General features: G+C 45.0%; 3 non-coding genes across 3 annotated transcripts; 1 reads left to right on the top strand and 2 right to left on the bottom strand.

Annotated features, from left to right (window-relative positions):
* Positions 1-20,218: 20,218 nt before the first annotated feature.
* On the bottom strand, positions 20,219-20,291 carry TRNAL-UAG (transfer RNA leucine (anticodon UAG)). Its single transcript has one exon. It is a non-coding gene; the product is annotated as a tRNA-Leu (tRNA).
* Positions 20,292-22,235: 1,944 nt separating this feature from the next.
* On the top strand, positions 22,236-22,346 carry TRNAL-UAA (transfer RNA leucine (anticodon UAA)). The gene is made up of 2 exons: positions 22,236-22,273; positions 22,301-22,346. It is a non-coding gene; the product is annotated as a tRNA-Leu (tRNA).
* A 269-nt stretch (positions 22,347-22,615) lies between these two features.
* Positions 22,616-22,688, bottom strand: TRNAQ-UUG (transfer RNA glutamine (anticodon UUG)). The gene has a single exon. It is a non-coding gene; the product is annotated as a tRNA-Gln (tRNA).
* Between the last annotated feature and the right edge of the window lie 950 nt (positions 22,689-23,638).

Here is a 23,638-nt window from a genome sequence, read left to right as displayed (position 1 = left end):
TAGTGAGGACATGATGTTAGACACAGCGTTTAGACAATCGCCGGTGTTTTCTAGAAAGGCTGGAGTGATGTCAGAAGAACAAGCGTATAATTGGGTGACATCAGCATAGAGATGGTACTGGAAACCAAATCTACTGATTGCTTGACCAATAGGGGCAGTGTACAAGAAGAAGAGGAGGGGGCCTAGAACCGATCCTTGAGGAACCCCAACAGTAAGGGGAAGGTGAGAGGAGGAGGAACCGGCAAAAGATACAGTAAAGGAGTTGTCAGAGAGATAGGAGGAGAACCAGGAGAGAACGGTGTCCTTGATGCCAATGGAACGGAGCATAGTGAGGAAGAGCTGATGATCCACAGTGTCGAATGATGCAGAGAGATCCAAGAGAATTAGCATGGAGTAATGACCATTTGATTTAGCTGTTAGTAGATCATTAGAGACTTTAGTGAGGGCAGTTTCAGTAGAGTGTAAAGAGCGGAAACCAGATTGGAGAGGGTCGAGAAGAGAGTAATCAAAGAGATAGCGGATAAGACGGGAGTGGACCAGGTGTTCCAGGAGTTTAGAGATGAAGGGAAGATTAGACACAGGTCTATAATTAGCGGCACTGTTTGACAAGTGGACAGCTGTATGTGTATGTGGTGTATGTATGGAAAATTTTAAATCTCTGCCTGTTTTTTTACGGAGTCAAACACAGATAGCATGTATTTGTCTGTGATACAAGCTGGTACACGGTAGTGTGTGAGGAGCATACAGCGCTACACGGTGTATGTATGGAAATTTTTAAATCTCTGTCTATTTTTTTATGGAGTCACACACACACGCTGTCTCTGTATAGATTTGACCGCTATCAAACAGCAGATATACAATGCTGTTTGACAAGCGGACAGCTCTATACGGTGTATGTATGGAAAATTTTAAATCTCCGTCTATTTTTTTACGGAGTCACACACACACTGTCTCTGTATAGATTTGACCGTAATCAAACAGCAGATATACAATACTGTTTGACAAGCAAGCAGCTCTATGTGGTGTATGTATGGAAAATTTTAAATCTCCGTCTATTTTTTGATGGAGTCACACACAGATAGCATGTATTTGTCCGTGATACACGGTAGTGCGTGAGGAGCGTACAGCTCTATACGGTGTATGTATGGAAATTTTAAAAATCTCCATCTACTTTTTTACGGAGTCACACACACGCTGTCTCTGTATAGATTTGACCGTTATCAAACAGCAGATATACGATACTGTTTGAGAAGTGGACAGCTCTATATGGTGTATGGAAAAATTAAAATGTCCGTATATGTATTCACAGAGTCTCACACACATGCTGTCTCTGTATAGATTTGACCGCATACAAGCAGCAGATATACGATACTGTTTGAGAAGCGGACAGCTCTATATGGTGTATGTATGGAAAATTTAAAATCTCCTTCTATTTTTTTACAGAGTCACACACAGATAGCATGTATATGTCCGTGATACCAGCCAATACACGGTAGTGTGTGAAAAAATGAATGCTCTGTAACTGTGCAGAAAATCAGAATAAAAGTTTTTTTGCTTTTAAAAAAGCAGTCTGCACAGCAGTATGCACACAGCAATGCAGCTCTCAGGTAGCCTTATAATGCAGCCGAATAACCACCAGCACTGCTACACACACAAAAATCCTCCCCTGTCCCTGCACACTAACTGTACAGTTGAAATCGGTATCAGAAGAAGCACAATTTTTTTTTCTTTGTTGCCTAACGCTCTCCCTATTGAGAATCAGCAGCAGCAACCTCTCCCTATTCTTAGATTGGCAGAAGTAAAATGTCGGTCGGCGGTCAGGGCTTTTATAGCCACTTTGATGACACACAAAGCAAGCTAATCACATGAATGCCCTTCTCTAAGATGGTGGTGGCCGCTGTAGATGTCATCGCATTGCCCACAGTGTGCGTCCTTGATTATTGGCTGAGAAAAGGCGCTGGAAGCATCATGGGAAGCGCGACGTTGGCGCGCAGGTCGGCGACCTCATGGCCAACCTCACGCTATGGGCGGGTGTTGTGAGTTCATTTTTCCCTTCATCATTGAGGTCTGATGAACTCCCTCCTCTGGTGAAGGAAGGTAGTGAGACTGATTACCAAACACCTGGGCAGCTAGATGATAACTGGGTTGCTGGAATTGAGGACTGGATATAAGGCTGCCGACGCCCTTCTTCCTGGCTGGTGATTTTCCTGCTGGATTCTTGGAGACCAGTCTGATACCTGCATCTCAAAGCTAAGTTTTTCTGCTCTGCTTTGTACTCTTCAGTTTTGTTTTTGTTTTGCCTTGTTTTTTGGGAGTTCTGCCATCCCCGGCCGGGGGTGAGCTGAATTCCATTTTTGTCTCTGATCTGTTGATCTTTTGCTCTGTCTTCAGAATATACCTGAGTGCTGATATAGTCTTTTGAAGCCTAGCGACTTCAGGGCCAGTTTTTCCTATCAGCCGGTTGGCTCATTTTTATAGGGTTTTTGCGGATGGCAGACAGCAGCTTTCATCATTTGCTCAACCTATCTTTCTATCTGTTTTAGTGTTTTCATCTTGCTTCACCGTCATTATATGTTGGGGGCTGCCTATTGCTTTGGGGTCTGCTCTGGGGCAGTTTAGTTTTTCCCCTTTCTGTCTTTAGGCTATGTAGCTCTCCGGCTGTGATCGAGGGGTCTAGGGCACCGTAGGAACCCCCCATGGCTACTGCTAGTTGTTGTGGATAGGTTCAGGGGTCTGCAATCCGATAGCTGCCAACCTCTCTGTTTTTTCTGGATTTAGCTGGTATTTTGTTTTTTCCTCCTTCGGTGACTCATCATAACAGAATCACCAGCCATACCGCAGATCCTAGGGTACTCAATAGCAGGAGAGAATTGTAAAAAAAAAAAAAAAGGAAAAAGTGTCAGAATTTTTTTTTTATGTGTGCATATTTTTTCCTCTATATCTCTGAGGCCGTAGGGGGAATTTTTCTCTCAATGGAGATGAAGCAATTGTCTGATTGTGTGGAGCAGCTCTCTGCTGAAGTGCGGGGAATTTCCGCCTATCTTGCTCATTCACATGCTGCTGAACCAAAGATTCCTGCTCCTGATGTGTTTTTTGGGGATCGGTCTAAATTCTTGAATTTCAAGAATAATTGTAAATTATTTTTTGCCTTGAAGCCTAACTCATCGGGGAACTCCGCGCAGCAGGTTAAAATTGCCATCTCTTTGCTGCACGGCGATCCCCAGGATTGGGCGTTTTCTTTGAAACCTGATGATCCTACTCTGAATAATGTGAACGCATTTTTTCAAGCCTTGGGGTTGTTGTATGATGAACCTAATGCTATTGATCAGGCTGAAAAGACCCTGTTGGCATTAAGCCAGGGTCGGGATTCGGCAGAGTTGTACTGTCAAAAATTCCGAAAGTGGGCGGTCCTTACTACCTGGAATGATGGTGCCTTGGCAGCCCTCTTTCGGAAGGGTTTGTCAGAAACTGTAAAAGATACTATGGTGGGATTTCCTGTTCCCTCTGGTCTTGACGATTCTATGTCATTAGCCATTCAGGTGGATCGGCGTTTACGTGAACGCAAAACTACACGAGAGATGTTGCCACCTGTTGAACAAATGTCTGAACCAATGCAATGTGATAGAGTTTTGTCTAGGGTGCAACGTCAGGAGTTCAGAAGGCGTAATAAGCTGTGTTTTTTTTGTGGATATGCCTCGCATTTTATTTCTGTCTGCCCTAAACGAGAGAAACGTTGTGTACACACGTTTTCTGTGGGTGGTGTTCAACCTAAGTTTCTTCTGGCAATTACTCTGATCTGCTCCCTGTCCACATTTTCCGCCAAGGCTTTTGTGGATTCAGGAGCAGCTCTGAACTAGGGATGGGCGAATCTACTCGTTAGGACTCGTTACTCTGCGAGTAGTAGGGGACTCGCAGGAGTCGGTACTCTGCGAGTTTCCAAGCGATTACTCGCACAGTAACGAGTCCAATACAAATCAATGGCAATCCTAGTTTTTTCAGAGTTTAATTCAAGCAATCCTAGTTTCTTAGCGATTTTGTGTCCCCCTGCTGACACTAAATCGCTAAGAAACTAGATTGCTTGTATTAAACTCTGAAAAAAAAAAAAAATAGGAGTCTTAGCAATTTTGTGTCCCCCTGCTGACTAGTGTTGAGCTTTCCGATTGGCTGCCGAAATGACGTCATCATGATGCGCTGTCTGTGCGCATCATGATGCGCCGTCAGTTCGGGCCTTCGGGGGGGGCTGTGCCGACTGTCCGGGGGTCTGTACAGGCCTGCCGGTGGTCTGTGCAGGCTCCGGTGGTCTGTGCCGGCCTGCCGGGGGGCTGTGCCGGCCTGCCGGTGGTCTATGCAGGCTCCGGTGGTCTGTGCCGGCCTGCCGGGGGGCTGTGCCGGCCTGCCGGTGGTCTATGCAGGCTCCGGTGGTCTGTGCCGGCCTGCCGGGGGGCTGTGCCGGCCTGCCGGGGGGCTGTGCCGGCCTGCCGGGGGGCTGTGCCGGCTCCGGGGGTCTGTGCAGGCATCGTCCGATGGGACTACAAGTCCCATCGGGCGATGCCTGCTACCATGACAGTGATTGACACATTAGCCAATGATGGGACAGTAGTAGTCCCATCATCCGGCTAATGTGTTGAATGTAAAAAAAAAAAAAAAAAAAAAAAAATTACATGCTACATACATGCTACATATATACTACATGCAACATACATACTACATACTACATGCATGCAACATACATACTACATATACTACATGTAACATACATACTACATATATACTACATACTACATACATACTACATATACTACATGTAACATACATACTACATATATACTACATGCTACATACATACTACATATACTACATGTAACATACATACTACATATATACTACATGCTACATACATGCAACATACATGCTACATACTACATGCATACTACATACATACTACATATATACTACATATATACTACATGTAACATACATACTACATGCAACATATATACTACATGCAACATACATACTACATACATGCTACATGCATACTACATACATACACTACATGCATACTACATATATACTGCATATATACTACATGCATACAACATACATATATACTACATACAATACATACATATAGACATACAGTACATATAACATAGAGTACATACTTACCGTCACTTGTCACTTTGATCCCCGAAGCCATTGTCACCTGAGGGTTAAATATCAAAATAAAAAAACACCAATATACTTACCCCGATCCGCAGAAGTCCACGAGGGTCCCACGTCGATCTTGCGTGGAGAACAGCAGCATCAGCTGTTGCTGCCGTTCTCTACCAGCTCCAGGAATACAATGACGGAAGGTAGGTATCCTTCCGCACTGTATTCCTCCACCACTTTAAAAAAAAAAGTCCCTAGTCTCACTTTATGCCATTGCTGCATGGGAAATTCCCACGCAGCAATGGCATAAAGTGAGACTAGGGACTTTTTTTTTTAAAGTGGTGGAGGAATACAGTGCGGAAGGATACCTACCTTCCGTCATTGTATTCCTGGAGCTGGTAGAGAACGGCAGCATCAGCTGATGCTGCTGTTCTCCACGCAAGATCGACGTGGGACCCTCGTGGACTTCTGCGGATCGGGGTAAGTATATTGGTGTTTTTTTATTTTGATATTTAACCCTCAGGTGACAATGGCTTCGGGGATCAAAGTGACAAGTGACGGTAAGTATGTACTCTATGTTATATGTACTGTATGTCTATATGTATGTATTGTATGTAGTATATATGTATGTTGTATGCATGTAGTATATATGCAGTATATATGTAGTATGCATCTTGCATGCATGTGGTATGTATGTAGCATGTATGTAGTATGTATGTAGTATGTATGTAGCATGTAGTATATATGTATGTTACATGTAGTATGTATGTTACATGTATGTAGCATGTAGTGTGTATGTTGCATGTAGTATATATGTAGTATGTATGTTACATGTAGTATATATAGTATATATGTAGTATGCGTGTTGCATGCATGTAGTATATATGTTGTATGTTGCATGCATGTAGTATGTATGTTGCATGTAGTATATATGTAGTATGTATGTTGCATGTAGTATATATGTTGCATGTAGTATGTATGTAGTATGTATGTAGCATGTAGCATGTATGTAGTATGTATGTAGCATGTAGTATATATGTAGTATGTATGTTACATGTAGTATATATAGTATATATGTAGTATGCGTGTTGCATGCATGTAGTATATATGTTGTATGTTGCATGCATGTAGTATGTATGTTACATGTAGTATGTATGTTGCATGTAGTATATATGTAGTATGTATGTAGTATGTATGTTGCATGTAGTATGTATGTAGTATGTATGTAGCATGTAGTATATATGTAGTATGTATGTTGCATGTAGTATATATGTAGTATGCATGTTGTATGTATGTAGCATGTAATTTTTTTTTTTTTCTTTTACATTCAACACATTAGCCGGATGATGGGACTACTACTGTCCCATCATTGGCTAATGTGTCAATCACTGTCATGGTAGCAGGCATCGCCCGATGGGACTTGTAGTCCCATCGGACGATGCCTGCACAGACCACCGGAGCCTGCACAGCCCCCCGGCAGGCCGGCACAGCCCCCCGGCAGGCCGGCACAGCCCCCCGGCAGGCCGGCACAGACCACCGGAGCCTGCACAGCCCCCCGGCAGGCCGGCACAGCCCCCCGGCAGGCCGGCACAGACCACCGGAGCCTGCACAGCCCCCGGCAGGCCGGCACAGCCCCCCGGCAGGCCGGCACAGACCACCGGAGCCTGCACAGACCACCGGCAGGCCGGTACAGACCCCCGGACAGTCGGCACAGCCCCCTCGAAGGCCCGAACTGACGGCGCATCATGATGCGCACAGACAGCGCATCATGATGACGTCATTTCGGCAGCCAATCGGAAAGCTCAACACTAGTCAACAGGGGGACACAAAATCGCTAAGACTCCTATTTTTTTTTTTTCAGAGTTTAATACAAGCAATTCTAGTTTCTTAGCGATTTTGTGTCAGCAGGGGGACACAAAATCACTAAGAAACTAGAATTGCTTGTAGTAATATCTCTCTCTCTCTCTCCCCAGCACAGGAATCGCTGCAATACTCGCATCCCCATTCATTAACATTGGACTCGCTAGACTCGCAACGAGTAGCGAGTTTCCGTCTCGGACTCGTTACAGTCTAGCGATTCCGAGTATTTCAGGATTCGCCCATCCCTACTCTGAACCTGATCGACTTGGATTTTGCTAAACGTTGTGGATTTCCTATGACACCTCTGCGGACGCCTATCCCTTTCAGGGGTATTGATGCTACTCCTTTGGCGAAGAATAAATCTCAGTTTTGGACCCAGGTGGTAATGCGGGTCGCCCCAGACCATCAAGAAAATTGCAGATTTTTGGTGTTGCATAATTTGCACGATACCATTGTTCTGGGGTTTCCCTGGTTGCAAATCCATAATCCAGTTCTGGATTGGAAATCTTTGTCTGTGGTGAGTTGGGGTTGTCGGTGTGCCCTTAGTGATGCTCCTGTTTTCTCCACCTCTCCCCAGTCGCATGATGTTCCTGACTATTTGGCTGACTTTTATGAGGTATTTAGTGAGAATGAGTCTGCGTCTTTGCCTCCTCATAGGAGTTATGACTGTGCAATTGAGCTGAACCCGGGGTGTAAATTCCCCAAGGGTCGGCTTTTCAATTTATCTGTACCCGAGCACGAGGCTATGCGATCCTATATTAAGGAGGCATTGGAGAAGGGTCATATTAGACCATCCTCTTCACCCTTAGCTGCTGGGTTTTTTTTCGTGGCTAAAAAGGATGGTTCATTAAGGCCTTGTATTGACTATCGTGCCCTCAACAAAATTACTGTTAAATATCAGTATCCGTTACCCCTGATTTCTGATCTATTCTCCAGAGTTAAAGGTTGTTGCTGGTTTACCAAGCTTGACCTCAGGGGGGCATATAATCTTATTCGCATTAAGCATGGGGATGAATGGAAGATGGCGTTTTATACTCCGGAGGGACATTTTGAGGACCTGGTGATGCCTTTTGGGCACACTAATGCCCCTTCTGTCTTCCAGTGCTTCATGAACGATATATTCCGAGACTTTGTGGATAAATTTTTGATTATCTATCTGGATGATATTTTGATCTTCTCCAAGAATTGGGACTCTCATGTGGAACATGTTCGGACTGTGTTCCGGATTTTGAGGGAGAATTCCCTGTATGTCAAGGGATCGAAATGCCTTTTTGGGGTACAGAGGGTTTCATTTTTGGGATTTATTTTGTCTCCGTCAACTATTGAAATGGACCCGGCCAAGGTACAGGCCATTTATGATTGGGTTCAGCCCACTTCTTTGAAGGCCCTCCAGAAGTTTTGGGGTTTTGCTAATTTTTATCGGAAATTTATAGCTAATTTTTCTGGTATTGCCAAGCCATTGACGGATTTGACTAGGAAGGGTGCTGATGTACTGAATTGGTCTCCAGAGGCTGTTTCTTCCTTTCAGGAGCTGAAGCGAAGATTCACTTCTGCTCCGGTTTTGCGGCAACCTGATGTCTCACTCCCATTTCAGGTGGAGGTGGACGCTTCTGAGAATGGTGCAGGAGCGGTGTTGTCCCAAAAAGATCCTGTGACATCTAAAATGAATCCTTGTGCTTTCTTTTCCCGAAAGTTCTCCCCATCCGAACGTAACTATGATGTGGGGAATCGGGAACTGTTGGCCATGAAATGCGCATTTGAGGAGTGGAGACATTGGTTGGAGGGAGCCAAACACCAAGTCGTGGTCCTTACTGACCACAAGAATTTGATTTACCTGGAGTCAGTCAAGAGCTTGAATCCTAGACAGGCTAGGTGGGCCTTGTTTTTCACACGTTTTGATTTTGTGGTCTCTTTTCTTCCGGGCACTAAGAATGTCAAGGCAGACGCCCTCTCTAGGAGTTTCCTTGCTGATTCTCCTGTTGTGACTAAGCCTGCTACCATCTTAGGCGAGGGGGTAGTTCTTTATGCCATCTCGCCCGATTTGAGACGTGCTCTGGAAGAGTTTCAGGAGGACAAACCTGAGTGTTGTCCCAGTGGAAAGTTGTATGTTCCTGACCAGTGGAGGAAGAGAGTGATGTCTGAAGTTCATTGCTCTGCATTGGCTGGTCATCCAGGTATTTTTGGTACTAGAGATCTTGTGAGTTGGTCTTTTTGGTGGCCTGCTTTGTCTCGTAATGCCAGGAATTTTGTGCAGTCCTGTGGGACTTGCTCCTGGTCTAAACCTTGTTCTCGCTCTAGTGGCTTGTTGATGCCTTTGCCGGTGCCCAGGAGGCCATGGACCCATATTTCAATGGATTTTATCTCTGATATGCCTGTCTCTCAGAGAATGAATGTTATTTGGGTGATTTGTGATAGATTCTCTAAGATGGTCCATCTTGTACCACTCCCTAAGTTGCCATCTTCCTCTGAGTTGGTGCCCTTGTTTTTGCAACAGGTGGTTCGCTTGCACAGGATTCCTGAGAACATTGTATCTGACAGAGGAGTTCAGTTTGTGTCTAGATTTTGAAGGACTTTCTGTTCCAAGCTGGGAATTCAGTTGTCCTTCTCCTCTGCATTTCACCCTCAGACCAATGGGCAGACGGAGAGAACAAACCAGACTTTGGAGTCGTATTTGAGATGTTTTATTTCTGCCGATCAGGATGATTGGGTTTCATTTTTGCCCTTGGCCGAATTTGCTTTAAATAATAGAGCTAGTTCTGCCACTTTGATGTCACCTTTTTTTTGTAACTTTGGTTTTCACCCTCGATTTTCTTCAGGGCAGGTGGAGCCTTCTGCCTGCCCAGGTGTTGACACTGTGGTGGAGAGAATGCACCAGATCTGGGACCAAGTAGTGGATAAGTTGTCTCTCTCCCAGGAAAAGGCCCAGCGGTTTTCCAACCGGCGTAGGACCGTTGGTCCCCAGTTTAAGGTGGGTGATATGGTTTGGTTGTCATCAAAAAATATTGCTATGAAGGTGGCTTCTCCTAAGTTTAAGCCTAGATTTATTGGACCTTACAAGATTTTGGAGATTATTAATCCGGTCTCTTTTCGGTTGGCTCTTCCTGTCACATTTAAAATTCATAATGTGTTTCATAAGTCCTTGTTGAAGAGGTTTGTTGAACCAGTAGTTCCTGTGGTGGCACCTCCTGACCCTATATTGGTTGAAGGTAACATGGAATATGAGGTAGAGAAGATACTGGATTCCCGTCTGGCTAGACGGAGACTCCAGTATATGGTTAAGTGGAAGGGTTATGGTCAGGAGGATAATTCCTGGGTCTCTGCCTCTGATATTCATGCCGAAAGATTGGTGCGTGCCTTTCATCGGGCTCACCCGGATCGCCCTGGTGGCATGGATGAGGGTTCGGTGACCCCTCCTCAAGGGAGAGGTACTGTTGTGAGTTCATTTTTCCCTTCATCATTGAGGTCTGATGAACTCCCTCCTCTGGTGAAGGAAGGTAGTGAGACTGATTACCAAACACCTGGGCAGCTAGATGATAACTGGGTGGCTGGAATTGAGGACTGGATATAAGGCTGCCGACACCCTTCTTCCTGGCTGGTGATTTTCCTGCTGGATTCTTGGAGACCAGTCTGATTCCTGCATCTCAAAGCTAAGTTTTTCTGCTCTGCTTTGTACTCTTCAGTTTTGTTTTTGTTTTGCCTTGTTTTTTGGGAGTTCTGCCATCCCCGGCCGGGGGTGAGCTAAATTCCATTTTTGTCTCTGATCTGTTGATCTTTTGCTCTGTCTTCAGAATATACCTGAGTGCTGATATAGTCTTTTGAAGCCTAGCGACTTCAGGGCCAGTTTTTCCTATCAGTCGGTTGGCTGATTTTTATAGGGTTTTTGCAGATGGCAGACAGCAGCTTTCCTATCCTGTCCTATGTAGTTAGCTTGGGCCCCATCATTTGCTCAACCTATCTTTCTATCTGTTTTAGTGTTTTCATCTTGCTTCACCGTCATTATATGTTGGGGGGCTGCCTATTGCTTTGGGGTCTGCTCTGGGGCAGTTTAGTTTTTCCCCTTTCTGTCTTTAGGCTATGTAGCTCTCCGGCTGTGATCGAGGGGTCTAGGGCACCGTAGGAACCCCCCACGGCTACTGCTAGTTGTTGTGGATAGGTTCAGGGGTCTGCAATCCGATAGCTGCCAACCTCTCTGTTTTTTCTGGACTTAGCTGGTATTTTGTTTTTTCCTCCTTCGGTGACTCATCATAACAGTCGGGTTTCGATAGGCGAAACCCGACTTTAGCGAAAGTCAGCGACTTATCAATTTGACCGACCCGTTTCACTCAACCCTACTCTTTGATTAACCTTAACTCTTTGAAATAGCTCTAGCACCCTCAGCGCAGTTAGTCAGGACTAGAGTTGAGCGATACCATCCGATACTTCAAAGTATCGTATCGGATGGTATCGGCCGATCTTTAAAAAAAGTATCGGTATCGCCGATTCCGATACCGGAAGTCCCATTCAAGTCTATGGGACTTCCGGTATCGGAATAAGAAAAACCCTTTCCTGCCCTTGTACAGCCTCTCTGGGGTCTGTACGGGCCTTTCGGGGGGCTGTGCCGGCCTGCCAGGGGGTCTGTGCAGGCTCCGGTGGTCTGTGCCGGCCTGCCGGTGGTCTGTGCAGGCTCCGGGGGGCTGTGCCGGCCTGCCGGGGGGCTGTGCCGGCCTGCCAGGGGGTCTGTGCAGGCTCCGGTGGTCTGTGCCGGCCTGCCGGTGGTCTGTGCAGGCTCCGGGGGGCTGTGCCGGCCTGCCGGGGGGCTGTGCCGGCCTGCCGGGGGGCTGTGCCGGCCTGCCGGTGGTCTGTGCAGGCTCCGGGGGTCTGTGCAGGCATCGTCCGATGGGACTACAAGTCCCATCTGGCGATGCCTGCTACCATGACAGTGATTGACACATTAGCCAATGATGGGACAGTAGTAGTCCCATCATCCGGCTAATGTGTTAAATGTAAAAAAAAAAAAAATTACATGCTACATTCATACTACATACTACATACATGCTACATTCATACTACATACTACATACATGCTACATTCATACTACATGCAACATACATACTACATATATACTACATGCATGCTACATATATACTACATGCATGCTACATACATACTACATGATACATACTACATATATACTACATGCATGCTACATACATACTACATATATACTACATGCATGCTACATACATACTACATGCTACATGCATGCTACATACATACTACATACATGCTACATATATACTACATACATACTACATATATACTACATGCATGCTACATATATACTACATGCATGCTACATACATACTACATATATACTACATGCATGCTACATACATACTACATGCTACATGCATGCTACATATATACTACATACATGCTACATATATACTACATACATACTACATATATACTACATGCATGCTACATACATACTACATATATACTACATGCATGCTACATACATACTACATGCTACATGCATGCTACATACATACTACATACATGCTACATATATACTACATACATACTACATATATACTACATACATACCACATACATACTACATGCATGCTACATATATACTACATGCATGCTACATACATACTACATATATACTACATGCATGCTACATACATACTACATGCTACATACATACTACATGCTACATACATACCACATATATACTACATACATACAATACATTCATACAATACATACATAGACATACAGTACATATAACATAGAGTAACATACTTACCAATACTTGTCACATTGTTCCCCGAAGCCATTGTCGTCTACGGAATAAATATTAACATAACAAACCACAAAAATACTCACCCACGATCCGAAGCAGTCCACGAGTGTGTCCCACGACGATCTTGGGTAGAGAACTGCAGCATCAGCTGATGCTGCCGTTCTCTACGGGCTGCAGGAATCCAATGACGGAAGGTAGGTATCCTTCCGCACTGTATTCCTCCGCCACTTAAAAAAAAAAAAAGTCCCTAGTCTCACTTTATGCCATTGCTGTGTGGGAATTTCCCACACAGCAATGGCATAAAGTGAGACTAGGGACTTTTTTTTTTTAAGTGGCGGAGGAATACAGTGCGGAAGGATACCTACCTTCCGTCATTGGATTCCTGCAGCCCGTAGAGAACGGCAGCATCATCTGATGCTGCAGTTCTCTACCCAAGATCGTCGTGGGACACACTCGTGGACTGCTTCGGATCGTGGGTGAGTATTTTTGTGGTTTGTTATGTTAATATTTATTCCGGAAAGACAATGGCTTCGGGGAACAATGTGACAAGTATTGGTAAGTATGTTACTCTATGTTATATGTACTGTATGTCTATGTATGTATTGTATGAATGTATTGTATGTATGTAGTATATATGTGGTATGTATGTAGCATGTAGTATGTATGTAGTATGTATGTAGCATGCATGTAGCATGTAGTATGTATGTAGCATGCATGTAGTATATATGTAGTATGTATGTAGCATGCATGTAGTATATATGTAGCATGTATGTAGTATGTATGTGGTATGTATGTAGCATGTAGTATATATGTAGCATGCATGTAGTATATATGTAGTATGTATGTAGTATGTATGTAGCATGTATGTAGTATATATGTAGTATGTATGTAGTATATATGTAGCATGTATGTAGTATATATGTAGTATGTATGTAGTATATATGTAGCATGCATGTAGTATATATGTAGTATGTATGTAGTATATATGTAGCATGCATGTAGTATATATGTAGTATGTATGTAGTATATATGTAGCATGTATGTAGTATGTATGTAGCATGCATGTAGCATGTAGTATGTATGTAGCATGCATGTAGTATATATGTAGTATGTATGTAGCATGCATGTAGTATATATGTAGCATGCATGTAGTATGTATGTGGTATGTATGTAGCATGTAGTATATATGTAGCATGCATGTAGTATGTATGTAGTATGTATGTAGCATGCAGTATGTATGTAGTATGTATGTAGTATATATGTAGTATGTATGTAGCATGCATGTAGTATGTATGTAGTATGTATGTAGTATGTATGTAGTATATATGTAGTATGTATGTAGCATGTAGTATGTATGTAGTATTTTTTTTTTTTTTTTTTAACATTTAACACATTAGCCGGATGATGGGACTACTACTGTCCCATCATTGGCTAATGTGTCAATCACTCTCATGGTAGCAGGCATCGCCCGATGGGACTTGTAGTCCCATCGGACGATGCTTGCACAGACCCCCGGACATCAGCACAGCCCCCCGGCAGGCCGGCACAGCCCCCCGGCAGGCCGGTACAGACCCCCACAGGGTGCACAGCCCCCCGGCAGGCCGGCACAGCCCCCCGGCAGGCCGGCAGAGACCCCGGGCAGTCCACACAGCCCCCCGGCAGGCCGGCACAGCCCCCCGGCAGGCCGGCAGAGACCCCCGGAAGGCCCGAAATGACGGCGCATCATGATGCGCACACACCGCGCATCATGATGACGTCAGGCCGTCAATCAACTGAACTTCCGATTCCGATGCCGAATTCCGATATTGAAAAAATATCGGAAGTCGGTATCGGAATTCCGATACAGCAAGTATCGGCCGATACCCGATACTTGCGGTATCGGAATGCTCAACACTAGTCAGGACGGCTTAGGCTACTTTCACACATCAGGTTTTCGGCGTCAGGCGCGTTCCGGCGTCGTGCTGGAGCGCCGGATCCGGCAACTGTTTTGTAAAACCGGATGTGACGGATCCGGTTTTCTGCCGGATCCGTCTTGTGCTTGACAGCCAAACCGGATCCGTCTCATCGGGTTCTCGATCCATTTTTCGATGGATTACGCCGGATCCGGTTTTTAAAATCGCCCCTTGTGGCCTTCCGAAAGGGATTGGCTACTGAAAAACTATATAAAGCGTGTTCCTACAGCCCTTCTTTGACAGGTTGTAGAGGAGAAAGTGCAGGTTGGAGAGAAGAGCAAGTTACTGGCGAAGATGGATGTTGTGATTGGAAATATTTTGAAGAATTTGGCGGATTTTACAGCGGAGGCGAATCGTTTGAGGGTGATTGTGCTGGAGAAGGAGAGAGCGAGACAGCAGCGCATCAGGCATCGTAGACAACGTTTGTGGATCCACCCCATCACAGCCAAGAGAATGACGCGTGGGGTCTATTCTACACTCTGCATGGACCTTAGACGAAACCCGGATAAATTTTTTGGATATGTTCGGATGAAAATGGAGAATTTTGATTACTTGGTGGAGCGCATTGCACACCTCATAAGAAAATTGGACACCTATTGCCGCTTCTCTGTTTCAGCCGCAGAGCGTCTGATGGTGACTTTAAGGTAAGCCACATTTATTGGATATGCTCGCATCAGAGCACACTTTCACTGCAATCTTGTTGGTGGTAGTTTGCATCTCCAAGTGTTATAGCTGAGTTTTGGTATGTAATGCTGTGATTTTAAACTAATTGATTGTTTTTTAATTCCCCACAGATTTCTTGCAACTGGAGAATCCCTTTCGTCACTGCATTTCCAGTACAGACTCGGGATTTCCACCATATCTGGAATAGTGAAGTACACATGCCGTGCACTGTGGGACTCCTTAGCTGAAGAGTTTTTACCAGAGCCCACAACAGAGAGGTGGATTGAAATTTCAGAAAAGTTTCAACAGATGTCAGTTTCCGAACTGCTTGGGCGCTGTGGAAGGGAAACATATCCGCATTGTAAAGCCAGCCGGATCGGGATCGGAATATTTCAATTACAAGAAATATTTTTCAATTGTCCTCATGGCCATCGCTGACGCGGAATACAAATTTATTGCTGTTGATATTGGGGCCTATGGCCGCACCAATGACTCCCCAGTTTTCAAACTGTCTGCCATGGGGCGTAAACTGTATGGAAACACCTTCCAGTTCCCACCCCCTAGACCGCTGCCGCAAACATCTGGTCCACCTATGCTATTTGTCTGTGTAGAGGATGAAGCCTTCCAGCTGTCAGAACCCCTTTTGAAACCGTACGGTAGCAGAGGATTGTCAAGAACAAAACGCATTTTTAATTACCGCCTCACAAGAGCAAGAAGAATGGTTGAATGTACCTTTGGTATTCTGACAGCCAAATGGCGGGTCCTATTGACTGCGATCAACCTCAAGACAGAAACTGTGGACGAGGTGATCAAAGCTTGCATGGTACTCCACAATTTTGTTATCTGCAAGGAACCCATTTCCATTGTGGACACCTCTGAAGAAACCACCTTGCAAGATTACCATGACATTACCACTAGAAGTTCTGTGACGGTTTCAGTAATGAGGGACAATTTTGCACTATACTTTGTCACCTCAAGGCAGAGTACACTGGCAGGATGACAGAGTGTGAAAGATTTGTGCCCTTAACCAAACTTGTGCACCTTCTGTACCAACAGTATATACCTTTGCCAACCAAAGTTGGCTATCTTGTCATGGTCTTAATATTTTTACCTTTAGGCCACAGGTGTGTACCTGGTTGTGTTTTATGCAAAGTATTTCAACTTTTAACAAAAGTTGTGTACATTGTTAGGAAATCACCAACAATAAACACAACTTTTTAGGTGAAATACTTTGCTTCAAACACAACCAGGAACACAACTGTGGCAAAAAGCTAAAATTTACCCACAGTTATATACCTGGTTTTGAATACCTTTTTACCTTTGAAATACCCTGTATTTAACCTTTTTTTTTAAACATATTTCGCCGCAGAAAGAAATGACAGACAACCATTGTAAAACGATAATTTAACTTTTATTTAAAATATTTTTTTTTTTGTAAAATGTTTTTAAAGTGAAAAAAACTTTTTTAATAAAGGTTTTAAACCAAATGGCCATTTTTATTAAAAAACACACATTACAAATATGTGTAGTGTGGGGTGGAAATACTGCTGGAGGGGCTGCGGGACACTTCGACACTGGGAGTGTGGAGAGAGGACTGGGATCGTGGTGGGGAAGGAACAGTTAGAGGTGAAGGTGTGGAAAAAGCTACAGAATGGGTGGACATGTGGGAGGCAGAAGAGGTGGTGGGCGGTGGAGTGGAGGGCTGGGCAGGGACTGTAGGAGCAGATGATGTTGATGGAAAGTTTTATGGGGAAGGAGTTTGGTACGGGGAAGGAGTTTGGTACGGGGCAGGTTGCTGGAAGTGGGGAGATGTCTGGTACTGGGGAGGTTGCTGGTACTGGGGAGGTTGCTGGTACTGGGGAGGTGGCTGGTATGTAATAGGAGGGGGAGGATGGAAAGTGGCTGGAGGGGGTGCAGGTGGAGGAACTACTGGGGTGGGAGGAGGAGGTTGGGAGGTAACATGCTGGAGAGCACCGTGGCATGAATGCATTACATGCATCTGCTGGGTAGGAGAGAGCGTTTCGATGCGCTCCACAACAGACCTGAAAAAGGTGTGGTTTGGTGAAGATCTTGCTTCTGAATGCATGGTTTGCAGAAGTGTCTTCACCTCCAGAATGCTGGAGTTGATCTGCTGAAAGCCTGCGGAGATTTGCTCTGACAAGACTTTTAGACAGTTCTGGAAAGATGCATTCAGATGCAAGAACTCTGGCGCATAAGTCTTTTCCTGACCCCTCTGCCGTTGCCGCCCAGTACCCGCAGGTGTACTAGAGGTGGCAGGGGCAGAAGGGTGGGGTAAAGGGAAAGCGATCTCCTCACCAGCAGCTTCATGTAATGTAGGCGGCCACTATGCTCCTATGCTGGTGGATGGGACAGATGGGTCGAATGTGTGGGAAGGCTGGGAAAGTGCAGATGTACCGGGGTGGTCGAAGTGTCCCTCGGTGCCGGTCTCCTCAGGGATCACCTCAGAAGGGTCCAATCGTGCAGGCTCCCGAGTGCTGCTCACCGTGCTGTGGAATAAAGAGAAAAAAAAACAATTAAGATAGTGACATGGCATGGCCCTGGCTGAAAAAAAATTGTTACATCTAAACATTTTTTTTTCACATGTGGTGTGTAATATTTACCTTCTGGTGACCATTGTATCCCGGAGGAACAACAGGGCTCGTGCGTACTTGTACTTGCTCCTGCGTCCTCCAGATCCACTCGGGGCCTGCATCTCTTTATTGAACTCCTTCTTGAAATGATCCCTCACAGACCGCCACCGCTTCACAATTCTGTCCCCTGAAACGAGAAAGGACAAAGTAGTTAGTATACAATATCAGTGTTTCCCAAACTCCAGTCCTCATGGTCCCCAGGGGTCATGTTTTCAGGATTTCCATAGTAAATAGAAATCCTGAACACATGATCCGTGGGGACCACGAGGACTGGAGTTCGGGAAACACTGGTTTACATCAAGCAACCGGTACTGTATATACTTACGCTCTTTAATCTGGGCCCGAGCATCGAGGTCCTCCCAGCGGCCCACAAGGAGCGAACAGATTTCCTCCCAGAGTCGTCGTGTAACAATCAGGTCAGCATGGCGGCGGTCAGCCATATTCCATAGCGGCTCCCTTTCTCTGACGAGATCGATGAGGTGGTCAACATCAATTCCTCCATCCTCACAGTCTGAGTCGGGAGCACGCTGTGAAGGCTGTTAAAGTAAAATAGAAAAATAGCAAAATTAGTCACCACACTTAAGACATGAAATAAAAAGTGTACCAAAATTTAACTTAAATATTATACTTACACGCTGGTGACCGCCGCGTTGCTGTCGCCGACGACCCTGGGAGGCACTGCGAGGACCTCTTGGCCGAGCACCAGATTGGGAAGACTAGAGAAGAAAAGAAAAAAATGTACGTGTTTGGATGTTGGCATTTGTTTGCTGTGTGTGGTCTGCGGTACATTGTTTTCTATGTGTTGTGTGTAGTGTGATGTTGTGTTTCTGCGTTTGATGCAAAAAAACTTACCAATTGTGAGCCCACTCCAGGTGTCTGTCCACCCCTTAATTCTTCTTCTGAGAGCTCCTCTTCAGCTTGTGATTCCTGTTTTGAAATAAAAGGCAATGAATAGACATATATTACAGAGATGATGGATTTTGGAAATCAAAACTTACTGTCAAATGCTGACGATGCGAGGGAGGGCTCCCAGAAGAAGATGTGCTGTCATGTTGCTGGCCAGACTCCATGGCTGTGGGTGGTGCTGCTGCTGTTGTGGCTGCCATTGCTGCCAGTGCTGCCACTGCTGCTGCTGCATCTCTTGGGCGGCTGTTGAATAAAGAGAAACAAAGGGCCAATGAATATCTTGATATTGCATGGCCCTAGTTTTGAGGAATGGGGGATTTGATAATTACTGTCTCTCATCTGCTGCTGGACTCCCCTCCCGTTGTTCAGCATACTCCCTTTGCTGCTCCATTTGGGGTGGTGGTGGTGCTGATGGTGCTGCAGTGGTCTCCTGCCTTCTCCTGCGCCTGGTTGCTGTCTTTGGTGGCATGTTGGGTGTGGCTGAGGGTCCCACTGCCATGCTTTTATATATGTGTGCTGTGGGCAGAGCTACTGAGCATGCTCAGACCCAAAAAACCGGATCCGGCGCATTGCGGCGCTCATAGGCTTTCATTGTGTGAAAGAGCCGGACACGCCGGATCCGGCGTGTCCGGCTTTTTCGCCGGAGACAAAAAACGTTACAGTAGCCATTTTTTCCAGACGCCGGATTGCGACACATTGCCGGATCCGGCAAAAACCGGATGAAACGCATGGCCATCCGGCGCGATCTGGCGCAAATGCAAGTCAATGGGGGGGGGAAACCGGATCCGGCATTGCTTTTCGCCGGATCCGGTTTTTGTCAAAAGTGCCGGATCGCGCCTGATGGCGAAAACCTGATGTGTGAAAGAGGCCTTAATGGTCTAAGGCGCCAGACTTAAGAGAGTGGTCTGTTTTCCTAGAGGAGGGTATTCTGGTCTCCAAATTGAGGCATGGGTTCAAATCTCACTTCTGATAGCTGCTTTTTGTGTCCTTACTTGTCTATAACTGACCTGTCTCTCTAAACTGTTATTTAACCCTCTCAGCATGTGTACATTTTAATTCTAAAAGCATATGGAAAGACTGCCAAGACCATTAAGGGATGCTAACCCTCAATCTTTTGATCCAAAGTAAGATGCCTTTTCCATTAGGCTACATGCTCTTCAGATAGGCGCATGATGCTTTCATAACAAACGCTCAGCATATTTACATTTTTCGAAAAGTGTGCGGCATGAGAATGCCACGACCACGAAGGGACTTGAACCCTCAATCTTCTGATCCTAAGTCAGACGCCTTATCCATTAGGCCACGCGGTCTTTTGATTGGCATGTGGTGCTCGAGTACGTGGTTCCGTGGTCTAGAATAAGAATATTCTCACATCCTAGAATCTTACTTAATCTAATGACTATTACACGCTTACATCTCTCTCTCAGCACGTGTATACTTTTTTTTCAAAAAACACGTGGAAACGGACTGCCATGACGGGACTCGAACCCTCAAAATTCTGATGTGAAGTCAGACGGCATCTTACCTATTAATGTATATTCTTTCTCTCCGGTGCATCCAGTGTCACCGCTGCAGGCCAGATCCGGCGGCCCGGCTTTTCGCCGCACGCCGCCGGACCCCGAATGTGTGAAAGCAGCTTTAGTCTAATGACTAGGACACAATTACATTTCTCTCTCTCCACAATTACCATCTTCAGAATCAAAATGTGATCACATTGTCTTTATATTTTCTTGGTAAATTCAAGCTTAATTCCTCCTTAGCTAACGATGCTTGCATTCGTGCTCCATGGTGCAGAATAGCATTCTCACATTCTAGAATCTTACCTACTCTGATTACTATAGCACGCTTACATCTTTGTCTCTCAGCATGTGTATACATTTTTTCCAAAAAGCACATGGAAACAGACTACCACAACTGGACTCAATCTCTCATTGTTCTGATCTGAAGTCAGACCCTTGCATTCATGCTCCCATGGTCCAGAACAGCTTTCTTACATTCTAGAATCTTACCTAGTCTGATGACTATGACACGCTAACATCTCTGTCTCTCAGCATGTGTATAAATGTTTGATCTAAAGAAAGACACCTTACCCATTCTCTCTCTCTCTCAATCTATCTTTCTATCTCTCTCTTTCTCTCTCTTTCTCCAAAATTTCCATCTTCAAAATCACAACGTGATGGCATTGTCTTTATATTTTCTTGGTAAATTCTAGCTAAATTCCTCCTTAGTTAACCGAATGGGAAAAGCTGTAGCACCCACATTGCAGTTGGTCAGGATGGCTGAGTGGTCTAAGGCGCCACACTCAAGAAGACTCTTTCCCCACACAGAGCTGGGTTTTCTGGTCTCCAAATGAAGGAGTGGGTTCAAATCCCACTTCTGACAGCTGCTTTTTGTGTCCTTACTTGTCTACAACTGACCCTTCGTTCTAAACTGTCATATAACCCTCTCAGCATCTGTACATTTTTTTCTAAAAGCATGTGGAGAGAGACTGCTACGACCATGAAGGGATGATAACCCTCAATCTTTTCACCCAAAGTAAGACGCCTTTTCCATAGGCCACTTGCTCTTCAGATTGGCGCATGAGGCTTTCATAACAACCGATCACTACATTTACATTTTTTTCAAAAAGAGTGCAGAAAGACAATGCCATGAACACAAAAAGACTTGAAACCTCAATCTTCTGATCCAAAGTCAGACACATTATCCATTAGGCCAAACAGTCTTTTGAATGGCACATGATGGTTGAGTACATGGTTCCTTGGTCTAGAATAAGAATAAACTTTTTTTCAAAAAACACGTGGAAACTGACTGCCATGTCGGGACCCGAACCCTCAAAACCCTGATCTTAAGCCTGACGGCATCTTACCCATTGATGTATTCATTCTCTCTCTCTCTCTCTCTCTCTCTCTCTCTCTCTCTCTCTCTCTCTCTCTCTCTCTCTCTCTCTCTCTCTCTCTCTCTCTCTCTCTCTCTCTCTCTCTCTCTCTCTCTCTCTCTCTCTCTCTCTCTCGCTCTCTCTCTCTCTCGCTCTCTCTCTCTCTCTCTCTCTCTCTCTCTCCATCACCCCCCCCGTTTGGTCAGAATCCGCCTTATCCGTTCATTTATTTATTTACTCTCGTTCTCTCTGTCTCTCTGCTTTCTCTTCATTCTCTCTCAAACATAATGACATTGTTCTTACATTTGCAAGAAAATTGTAGCTAAATTTCTCTTTGATTAGCTGAATGGGAATAATTCTAGCACTCTCAGTGCAGTTAGTCTGGATGGCCGAGTAGTCTAAGGCGCCAGACTTAAGCGTGGTATGTTTCTCTTGAGGTGGGTATTCTGGTCTCCAAATGGAGGTGTGGGTTCAAATCCCACTTCTGACAGCTGCTTTTAGTGTCCTTACTTGTCTAAAACTGACATGTCTCTCTATACTGTCATATAACCTTCTCAGCATGTGTACATTTTATTCTAAAAGCATGTGGAGAGAGACTGCCACCACCATGAAGGGATGATAACCCTAAATCTTCTGATCTAAAGTAAGATGCCTTTTCCATTTGGCCACGTGCTCTTCAGAATGGCGCATGATGCTTTCGTAACAAACGCTCAGTATATATACATTTTTTCAAAAAGTGTGTGGAGAAAGTGAATGTCACGACCACAAAGGGACTTGAACCCTCTATCTTCTGATCCAAAATCAGACGCCTTATCCATTAGGCCACGCGGTCTTCTGATTGGCATGTGATGCTTGAGTACGTGGTTCCGTGGTCTAGAATTAGAATATTACTGAGTCCAATGACGAAGACACGCTTACATCTCTCTCTCAGCACGTGTATACTTTTTTTCAAAAAACTCATGGAAACTGACTGCCATGATGGGACTCGAACCCTCAAAACCCTGATCTGAAGTCAGACGGCATCTTACCCATTGATGTTCTCTCTCTCTCTCTCGCTCTCTCTCTCTCTCTCTCTCGCTCTCTCTCTCTCTCTCGCTCTCTCTCTCGCTCTCTCTCACTCTCCCCCACTGCCACCACCATGAAGGGATGATAACTAGAGTTGAGCGACTTTTGGTTTTTTATGGTCGAGTTTCGTTTCGTGAAACCCGACTTTTCCAAAAGTCGGGTCGAGCAAGATCGGCTGATTATAGGGAAAAGTCGGGGTTGTCCCGAAACACGAAACCCAATGTAAGTCAATGGGGAATAAAAGTCGGCAGTGAGAGGAGGACAGGAAACATACCTACAGTGCTCATTTGAATGCCAAAAGCATCAATTCTTCTTACTTAAGCTGGTCAACCTTAATTAACTTCATAATACAAGTTACGCACTGAAAAATGGGGGTTATTTGGCTAAAGTTGTGGGGGGGTAGGGCTGGCTCCAGGTTTTCATGTGCCCTGGGCGAAAGAGCGCCCCTTTAACACATAATACCACAACTCATCAAGCTCCGATACGGCAGAGAAATAGCGGTATAGTACAATGAAAAATACTTCACTTTTTACATCTCATGACGAGGCCCATCTATTTCTCCATACAGAATCATTGGTCCCATATAATGTTTGAAACAGTATATGATGAGCTCCACATAATGCTACAGTATATGTTGGTCCCCATGGATGAAGCTCCACTGTCTTATGGGCCCAAATAATGCTCCAAACATAATGGGCCCCATTTCTAATGCTCTAG

The sequence above is a fragment of the Dendrobates tinctorius genome, unplaced genomic scaffold (assembly GCF_039654945.1).
Source record: "Dendrobates tinctorius isolate UK_male_01 unplaced genomic scaffold, ASM3965494v1 ptg000133l, whole genome shotgun sequence".
In the NCBI taxonomy this organism is placed as follows: Eukaryota; Metazoa; Chordata; class Amphibia; order Anura; family Dendrobatidae; genus Dendrobates; species Dendrobates tinctorius.
This window is presented reverse-complemented; position numbering and strand designations above follow the sequence as displayed.